Raw genomic sequence first — 10,515 nt, forward strand, 5'->3', positions numbered from 1 at the left:
TCTTGGGCTCAGATTGGTAAGAAAACTATGCCCTTATGATCTTCATTTCTCAAGTCAGATTTCATCCGCTTTTACTTGCAGAACATGTCCATAGACATGTAAGACACATAGAAAAAATGGTAAGACTTAGGATTTTGGAAAGGAAGATTGTCCATTAACTCTCTAACTTTTTTTAGCCCTCCAAGCAAAACTCAGAAAACAACAAAATACAGCTAACTGTGAAGACTCTACTTGGCAGTAGTGTTTGTAAGTGGTCGTTGTTAACACACCAGGAAGGTGTCGAGGTTTCTGGTTTGGTAATGTTTTACTGTATGGCACAAGCCCCAGTTGGTATTTACTTTTCCTTCTGCTCATCACTTTCTGGCTTTATTGAAACCTGCTTCTCTGTCTTTAGTAGGTACTATTCGACATTGGTCTTATCAGGCATTGTTCTTCTGCTTCCTTCTTGCAGTGTTTGGAACACAATTTTGCCCTTCTTTCCCCTTGTATTCTACTAGTGCAACGAGCCATATAGGAAAATGGAATGAGAAAGAGTTTGATGGGTAGAATTAGGAAAAAAAAAATCCTTATTGTTAGCTTGAGCTCTTCTTTCATGACACAGAGACACCTTTCTGCTAAATCAGACTTGACTGAACACTTGCAACAGGCTGTGAACGCTCTGATGTTTGACAGCTCCTGTTTCAGGTTTCCTACATGGGAGCATGATTCACTATCAACTGATCCACCCCTGAAATTGAATCTTAAAGCTTTCTGCAAGTACTATGCTACACTCTCGTCATGCGGGAGGGAAGTAGTCTGTTGCTCATTCTGACTGTGAAATGAGCCAGTGCTATATGATTACCCTTCAGTTTGACTCTGGGAAGTAACTTGAGCCTCATCAGATTATGAGTTGCTTAGTTTCCCCGTGAAGGTGCGCACTCTTTTCACAGGCTTTCTGAAGTGTTGCTGTAATTGCTGATTTGTGTTGATTTTTCTTTTCACATAACACCATATGCCGCAGTTGAGAGATGTGTTCATAACTTGTTTTCACACAGACTAAGTCCTGAATCACACACACATTGCGTTACTGCAATTTCCTTTGACAGTCGAGGAAGCCTGTTACAGTTGCGGACTCATTAAAAGGCAGACTTCTTGTGGAAACCAGTAGACAGAGTCTATGTAGCCTGAATAAAGGTGGAATGGCATAACAAATGTGTAAATGAACTTGTGATAGTTTCACATTTGTGTCAGTTCACACAGTGAAATAATAAAGGTTCTCCCCCAAAATAAATTAAAAAATGCTTTAGGTGAAATGTTTCCATTTTCTTGGGGAAAGAAGTGATATAGTAGAGGGAGAAAATTATTACTTCCATTAAAAAAAAACATATAGAAAGCTTCTAAACCAAAAAAAATTCTCATAAATTTGCAGGAGGCTGAGTGTTTACGGATAAGAATACCCAAAATGATAGGCAAGCCTTAGAAAAGCAGTGTTTGGAAATGATTCCAGTTCAAAGTTTCAAGTCCTTTCCAATCAGTAGGGTGAGATGTCCGTGTGTGACAGCTCACCATGTGTCTGTCTTTGGTGAAGTTTTAGAGAAAAATAAAGGAGGTATCCAAGGCTAGCTCTGTCGGAGATGGGACCTGAGGCTAGAGTTATATCCATTCTGACAATACCCACATTCGTATAGCTCTCCTGCATTCTACCGTTCTCTTCATCATTGTGTAGACACAAGCTATTTTCTTTAAGTCAGGTCAATACCTTGGCCATTATCAAAACAACTTGATGAGCCAGAAAGTCATTTTACAATGCTTTTTCAAACATCGAGAAACAAATTCAATAAAAGTGCCTCAAATCTTTTGGGAGAAGTGACAGTCTAATCATTTAAGCAACATGTTCATTATGAAATCCCGGAACACATCTCACTGGGGGCAGGAGGAGGTATATTTGGTTAGTGAGCTTTCTTTTCTTCACAAATTTAGTCGATACCTGTATAGGCAGAATAAAAGGGTCCATTATTGTGAGACTTACTGTGTAACCAGGGCATGCGTGGTAAGGGTAAGAGTATATTTAGCAGTGGAAGTGATCTTGAAATGATGGCCATATATGCAGCGGTAATTTTCTCTGCTTGGTATTTTAGCTTCCTTAAATTCACAGAAGGCTCAGTTAATTCTTCCTGAGGTATGAATAAAAAAATCATTAAGCACAATTGGCTAAGTTCTTTTCAGTTATTTAATATAATTACTATGCTTTTTCCTTTTGAGTATGTCACAGTGATGCAGTCAGAGGTGGTGACAAGAAATCCTGTTCCACTTGGGTACAACATCGCTGACCATTGGGAATGACATATGGATGTGTAAAAGTGGACATGGCGCTCGTATTGTTTACTTGTTAGGGTTGTTCAGCCATTATATTTTCCACTGAAAGGAACTTTTCAGGCAGTTTAAAGCTTGGACTCCACCTCTCCAAATTCTTGTTGTTTGCTGGTCTGATTCACAGAATCACAGAGTCACAGAATGGTCAGGGCTGGAAGGGACCTCTGGAGATCATCCAGTCCAACCCCCCTGCCAGAGCAGGGGTACCTACAGCAGTGACACAGGACGGCGTCCAGGTGGGTTTGGAATGTCTCCAGAGTGGGAGACTCCACAGCCTCTCTGGGCAGCCTGTGCCAGTGCTCTGCCACCCTCAAAGGAAAGAAGTTCCTCCTTATGTTTAGTTGGAACTTCCTATGTTCAAATTTGTGCCCGTTACCTCTTGTCCTGTCACTGGGCACTGCTGAAAAAAGACTGTTCCCATCCCCCTGGCACCCTCCCTTTAAGTATTTATAGGTATTGATAAGATCCCCCCTCAGTCTTCCTTTCTCCAGACTAAAAAGACCCAAGTCCCTCAGCCTTTCCTCATAAGAAAGATGCTCCAATTCCCTAATCATCTTTGTAGCCCTTTGCTGGACCCTCTCCAGCAGTTCCCTGTCCTTCTTGAATCGGGGAGCCCAGAACTGGACACAGTACTCCAGATGTGGCCTCACCAGGGCAGGAATGGGTGGTTTTTTAATATCTGAACCTCCAGCTCACTCCAGCATCCTCGCTTCTGGAACAGCTTAAAAGATCATGGCCAGTCTGAGTCTCCTCTACGGTGTGTGGCTTTAGAGCATGGTAGGACTGATCCCTCCTTCTTGCTCCTGCTCTGAAGAGAACCTTTTTTTTCACCTCAAGTGCAGGAAAGGAGAGAAAGGGCATTACGTTTTGTGGAGAATTTTGCTACTTCAAACCATTTTCATTCTGATACAGAGTTAACGCTCCAGCTTCTGAAATTCTCTATGAACAATGAAACTGCTGTCTGTGGCTTGGAAGAGGTCATGAGGCTGATTAGTAGGATGGTGCGGGTCCTGTAGCACCGGGGAGCTGAGGTCATGGGTGAGCAATGGAGAAGACAGGGACTGAAGAGCGGCAGAAGTGCCCCTTCTGGCACTGGGGAGGGCAGCGCATGTTGGCATTGCCCATTACTTTCCTAGAAGGATGGTGGGTGCTCAGTGTATGAGGGTTGGAGCAAAGGTGACTGAGGACAATCTCTGTCCCCTCCTCCTCTTCCCCTCAGTCCCCCAGGGAGGGTACCCAGCTGAAAAGGAGTTGTGCTGCAAGATTCCCAGTCCCACTGGGAGAGGATGCCAGAGGGCTGGGTTAGCTATGGCATGTACTGGCCCCACAACTCAGAGGCAGCATCAGGTTAATAGACGTTGCCTTGTGTGCATTTTTATTTCTGCAAGTGAAACTGTTTTCCCAAACCGCCGTTTTCTTCGCATGGTAGGCATTATTCATAGAGATAGTACTTTGCTCTTTATTAATTTCTTGTGATATTGTGCTGTGATACCTTAAGGCTGCCTTCTTCATGAGTAAACCAGTTCATTTTTGAATTCCAAAAGGTGCAGGTAGGGAATGCCTACGTTCTTCCATGGCCTTGTCCTTTTACTGAATTTTGTGAAGTTACTAATTTAGCAGTAGCAATATATAGCTAGTCATGATGGTGTCATTTCTGACACGTTTCTGGTGTTTTCTGGCGTAAGATAAAAGTTAAGGGCAGGTATGAATTGTCTTCTGAAATAAGAAAAGCCTTTTTAGATGTAGTGTCTGGTTAGCTGTTTCCTTCCTAGGAATGTGTATGATGAAATATCTGTAGATACTGTAGCGTATATACCAGCTAGCCTCTATCTGTTACAATATCTGATAAATTCAAGGGCATCTAATCCAGAATCATATTCGGTATGAAAGTTTATTCAAGGTATTTTTCAGAAGTGCAATCTTAGCACAAGATTTAAAGAAATTAATTTCAGCTCCCAGAGAAAAATGTTGTTGAGTTTTTGAGAATCTCATATCATGAAAAGCAGAACTTAATTGCATACTAATGTCATGTTAAGAAATTCTGATTAAAAATCATAGAAGTTTAGGTGTAGGAAGTGTGGACAAAAGTTGAGCTTTTTGCTCATAGGACTTCTGATTTTTCGTGCCATTGTACTTCTTATAGCAAATTTATCATCTGCTAGATAATTTTGCACTCAGGCCTTTTCTAGTGCTCGATTTATCAAGGAGGCTGGCACTGAATTATTTTGTATTTTATCCCAAGTACCATGAGGATAAAAGAGACAAGTTTTCTGTCATGGACTGACTACTGCCAAATCATAATTCATTGGGGTTTTTTTGTTTGTTTGTTTTTTCCTGGTTTCTTTTCTTTCTTTTTTTTTTTTTTTTTTGTGGTCTCTCTTTCAGCTCATACATTTTTTAACATTTAAGCAGCTCCTTCAGAGGAAAGCCACCGTATTGTCTTCTTGTCTTCTTGGCTTTCTGTATGACCTCTGGCAATCACTTAGCTCTTCTGTTCCTTGCTTTAATTACATGTAGAAAGTGGAGATAATTACCCCCGTTGAGAAATATTTTAAGAATTATCCCTTTACAAATAAAAAAAGTTTCAAGGGGTTAGTGGGGTGAGTCAGAAGGGGGCCAGCCTGCTGATTCATGAAAAACCAAAAACCGGCCCTGCCGGGTTGCCAGCTGTGCAACTTCACTCGTGGTTTACTGAACTTTCCAGTTTGAGCAGAAGGTCATGAACGTATGAAACTGTGAATGGATTTTGAATTGTGTCTCAGATATTCTTCTCGGCTTCTGCTGAGGCTGGATGTGAAGGCTCTAGTAACTAGTTCCATCTATGGTATTTTGTAAGTTGCTTACAAAAAGGGAACACTTCTGCTTTCTGTTTATTCACTTTACACCAACCAATCAGGAACCATAGTAAAACAGTCTGACTTATAATTTCCTTTTATATTGTGTTTAAGTCAAAGAGTGATTCAGTTGGATTAATTTAGCTTACATTTAATTGGAAGCTATGACCATACTGAGTCTCTAAGATAGGTTTGTGCCAACTTTGCTGCCTAAGTTACTGGCAGTACAAGAGTAGAAGAGAAAGTGAAAGCAATGATGAGTCTGTAATTTGCTATGCAGTAGCCTTTTGCCATTTGTGTACCTGGGCAAAACCGAGACACAATTTATGGCCCTAAAGTATTCCTGAGAAAGCAAAGAGCTGTTGAGTCTGCAGAAATAAGAGGCTTTTTTTAACATTTAGTTAGTACAGTTGTTAACAGATTGGCGAAATGTAAATGTAAATGATTGTTTTAATCCTGCTAAACATTTTCTTTGGCTGATCTCATGTATTTCATGCTAAAATTGATTTTAAACATGAATATAAGCAGTCAGCTCCTTCCAGGTCACTGCAACCGGTACCTTGTGCAGGCAAAAGCTTATACAGCGAGGGCCGTATATGAAACTGGGTTAGATACTTATTTTTGACTCTGTCTTCTTTCCTAATAATTGATCAAGAAGAAATGTGTGAAAAATTCTACTTCTAAGTTGTTATTATGAAGTATTTCTCAGGACAGCACAAGAAGAAAATACCAAATTTTGTTTAAGAAACGGTTTCTTTCTTTATTTATTTTTACAAATAGTATAGAACAGCTGCTTTCTGATAGCAACCCAACCTTATAGACTTCCCAAGAATAAAACACATGGAGCAAGGGAAATATTTTGGGTGAGATTTCCAAAATGGGCATGTACCTTTTGAAACACAGGGTTCAAGGGGCAGCTATAGTGTTGAAACTTTCTGAAAGCACTGTATGACTAATATACTTCAAGTTCATAGAATCATAGAATCACAGAATTGTCTGGGTTGGAAGAGACCCTTGGGATCATCGAGTCCAACCATCTACCCTACTGTACAAAGTTCTCCCCTACACCACATCTAAACGTCTCTTAAACACATCCAGGGATGGTGACTCAACCACCTCCCTGGGCAGTCTATTCCAATGCCCGACCACCCTTTCTGAGAAAAATTCTTTCCTAATGTTCAGTCTAAACCTACAATGTCAGACATTCGTACTTAAGTTGCCTCTCTTGCTCTTGCGAAGTAGATACTGCCAGTATTTGATTGAATGTTCTTCCATGCTTCTTCCTAGACTTTTCCGTGATGGTATTTATTCAAGCTAGGCAATGATTTCCCAAAGCCATGAGAGATGAGGGAGCTTTGCCGTGGTTCTAGGACTTGATTTGAGAGGGCTTCTGCTGGGCGTCCCAGTGACTATGTTTGCTGCTTCAGTTGTACCTCTGGGAAAAGTGATTTGGAAAGTGGAGACACCTGTGGCTAGCGAGCTGAGATGAGGGAATAAACTTCAAACTCTCTGTGTTTCCTAATGTGTAATGAACCTTGTTCAGGAGAAGTCTAGCTAGAACGTTTGACAGCCAACTAATTACTGTGTGTGGAGTTCCATAAGGAGTTCCTTGCAAATATGTGAGTAGTAAGAGGAAAGCCTTCCTGAGCTACCAGCCAGTGTTCAATGAGGCGAAAGTGATCTCCTGGTGTTTTGTGTGATCTACTGGTGTTTTGTATTCTGCTTTCCAGAAAATGGAGAGTGACTTGTGGTTTGAAACATGGCTGGAAATCAACAACTTCTTCCTTGTGCTCCTGAGCGCATCTGTCATTTTTTGGGTCTCCAGGAGCATACACAGAAAGGTCTACGCTGTATCTCCTATGTCCAAGGTCACGTACCTGGCTATGGAGAGAGCTGGTGAGAATTTCCCCTGTACCACTCTGTAGAGAAATCAGGAGGCAGCATAGCTGGCAGCAAAAGCTGCAGCCTTCAGGATACCTGCGTGTACTGGCTGGGCTGAGAGAAGAGAGCTGCCTCCCGTAATGGCTTCAGCACTGAAGCCTCCCGTAATGGCTTCATCGACTGAAAGGGGAGATTGGGCGCGTCATGCGGGCAGGAAAACCGATCTGCTGGCCGGTTGTTTCGATGGGTACTGTAGCCACTTAGTTTCGTCAGGACTTACCTAGGTCAGGCTCTGCACCCTGGATCTGGCCAAGTGCCTTTAGAGTTGTATCAGTTTGTATTAAAATAGTACATTTTTTTTTCAGCCACTACTTGTGCTCTGGAAAGAATTCCCTCATAACCACTTCCCCATGGTATAATAGTTAATCCTTTTGAATCCTGAGCAGCAGTTATGACACGTTGCCTCTCACCGTGACACAGATTGCTTTCACACAGAAATTAAGCAAGCGACACAGAGTGATGAATGGCATGTTTTCAAGGCAGTCTCCTGCTATATTGTCAGACAGCAGTGCAAAATAGTCATTTACAAACTTCAAAAAGCTTCTCCAAAGCTAAGTAAGGTAATAGTAAGTGTAGCTTTCCCACAACAGTTTTGGTTGAAATGTTGTTGATAGTCCGCCCGTCACAGGTAGATTTGAATTTGTAATAAGGTGTGATTGTTCCGTACTGATACTGAACCTACCACTTCACAGAATAAAAAGAAAATGCTTGTTGCTATTTTTGTTTATCTAAATAGAAAAAATCTGTTTATCTTGTGGTAGGACGTTGATTTGGTGTTTAAAGTTATGGAATATTTGAATATCTGATGTTCATTCCTTTACATTCTATTAATGCTACTATGGTATGTTTTCTGAAACATATTTATTTTGACTTATTTTTAACCTGCACAAGCATTTACAGGATTTTGGTTATACATTTTAGCAAAAGAACCTGAACTTCAGCAGTACCTCTGAAACATGCAGTGGGTAATTGGTAAATTTAAATTACTTTACCAGTGTGTATTTCATAATGTATCTACACTGATTTTGTTTAAAGTTAATTCCGTGTGGATTTAGACTTATAAGCCCCTGGCAGCTTCTGTATTATCATGATTCATTTTTTCCTTCTTTATTGGTATAGTTACTATTTTAACATTTTAAGTTCATTAAAATGCGAGTTTAAATTGCCTGTCGGTCCCTGCAGTTGCTGTGCAAATAAACAACCAGTTTTTTTCCCCATCCCCTCCCTCCCTCCCTCTAAGTCCAACTCTGTGGACTCCAAGTATCTGTTGTTTTGTTCTACTTTCCTGCTTAATATGGAGGATATTTTCCATGCCTAAGTCGACTGAAAAGGTTATGAGCATGACTGGGAGACTGTACTGCAGTTTTGTCTGCCTAGTTGAGTTGCATTTAATAATTTCTTTGGTAGAAGAGGGTGTAGGAATCTAAATGCTTTTGATTTTGGGTCTGGATTTCCAAAATACAGAATCACTTTCCTTTCTTTGGTAATCTGATGATTTAGGAAATAGAAAGCCAAAGGAGTGTCCTAGCTGGTGGTCTGTGGCACCCTTGATTTGGGAAGGCTCTTTCAAGGACTAAAAAGAGAGTTGAGAAAAGTTTTTAAAAAATTTTATTTATTTAGGTTCACACACCAGCTCTCCAGACCTACAACTCTCCTCGTGAGTGTTGGATTTCGGGCCTCTATGAGATGAAAAAGGTGGTATTTTTTAAATCATTGCAACGGTCGTCTTTGCAAGTCGAAGCTTTCCCTTTGCCGCGGCCGTGCTTGGCTTTTAGTATTCGTTTAATGAGCAATTTAATGCTGACAGAGTCAGATTTGATGTGAGCCGCCTGTTTTGCTCTGGTTTAGGGAAGACACGTGTGCCGTGTGTGCTTTCTCGCTTGGAAAGGGTGACGTGGCCTTGGGAACTGAAGCCCGCCAAGAAGCTTGCCAAGGAGCGAAGCAGGGCAGACACGCCGTTCAGGTATCCCGCCGGAGACAGCCACACTTGGGCTGTGTTAGAGTCATTACAAAGGCTTAGCTGGGAAGTCTGTGGCTTTTAATGCCATTTCATGGTAGTAAAACTTGTTGTCCCACCAGCTAAAAGAGTTGGTGTTTTAATAGAATAAGCATTTGATTAATGAAACAACGTGTACTGTACAGAAGAAACGATCATAAAAAGCTGCTTTTTAACTGCCTAAAGTACCTTTTGCAGCTTGGAACCTTTTATCACCTTGTAAATCGCCCCTTGAGATGAATAGCTGAAGTTAGACAAGGCACACTTCCATTACCCGCATATCCTCCTTCGGATATTATTATAGAGCTCGGGCTGCAGCTGCTTCAAAGCTGCCCTTCTCACCAACACGTTTTTACATCTTGCTTTCATTATGCCAAGGGCGCATTCTGTGTTATTGCGATGGCTTTGCTTTTAATAATCTTCTCGATGCAAACATTCAGACCTGAGGGAGGTCCACGATTTCCCCTTATGGTCACATTCCTTCTCTTACAAGGTGGTGACCATTTTTTGCCACTGTTGTTCTGTTTTATAGATGATGTTCAAAGGTGCTAGTTAACAAAGACTTAAATTGCTCAGGAGGAGAGGAAGATGCATAATAAAGCCTACCGTAACCTGAATATAGGAGAGAAAATAAAGTTATGTCATTTTCATTATGGAGGATTGAAAACTTCTCATTGCTTTCAGTGGGAGTATAAGTAGGAAAATAAAAGACATGACCCTAACAACAAACAGATGGCATTCCCTTTTCTGTGATTTTGTGCACTTTTGAAGTTGTAGAGGAACCGCATAAGCAGTCATGCTTTCAATTATTTTCCCCACTAACAGAGGCAGACACAAAATTTATTTGTTCTTTCTGACTGATTACTCTTCCATTCCAGTCAGTGTGTCTGAGCTCTAAATTCTCTTCTGTGAAAGAAAGAGAAATAAACTTCAGAAACTTCTTGGCCTCAAAACCAAAGGAAATATTTGACTAAGTTTAAATTCTCATTTTGCTAACCTCTCTCTTATTTTGCCCTTCTTAGGAATGAAAATGGAGGCTGCAATGATATGGCTTCAATTTAGTAGAGATGAGCACCCAGAAACTCTGCTTTTCTACAAGAGGCATCTCTCCACAGAAAGGATGGAAGAGCCTGGCAATTTCTTTTCCTTTGCTTTCTCCGTCCTTGCTGAGATAGAAACCCAGCAGCCAGATTTAATCCTTTCCCTTCTCCACAACAATTGTGAGAAATCTGTTATCTCGTATTGTTACTAACCTGAAAGCATAGCCTTATAAATAGAGAATATGGTAAATCCCATAAAGACGCTAAAATGGAAACACAGCACAATGTCAAAGCGGTCAAAATTAAAATAACACGTTCCCAGTATGGCTTCAAAAGAGCTATTTTGTTTCAT

The sequence above is a fragment of the Vanellus vanellus genome, assembly GCF_965231255.1.
Source record: "Vanellus vanellus genome assembly, chromosome: 4".
Classification (NCBI taxonomy): Eukaryota; Metazoa; Chordata; class Aves; order Charadriiformes; family Charadriidae; genus Vanellus; species Vanellus vanellus.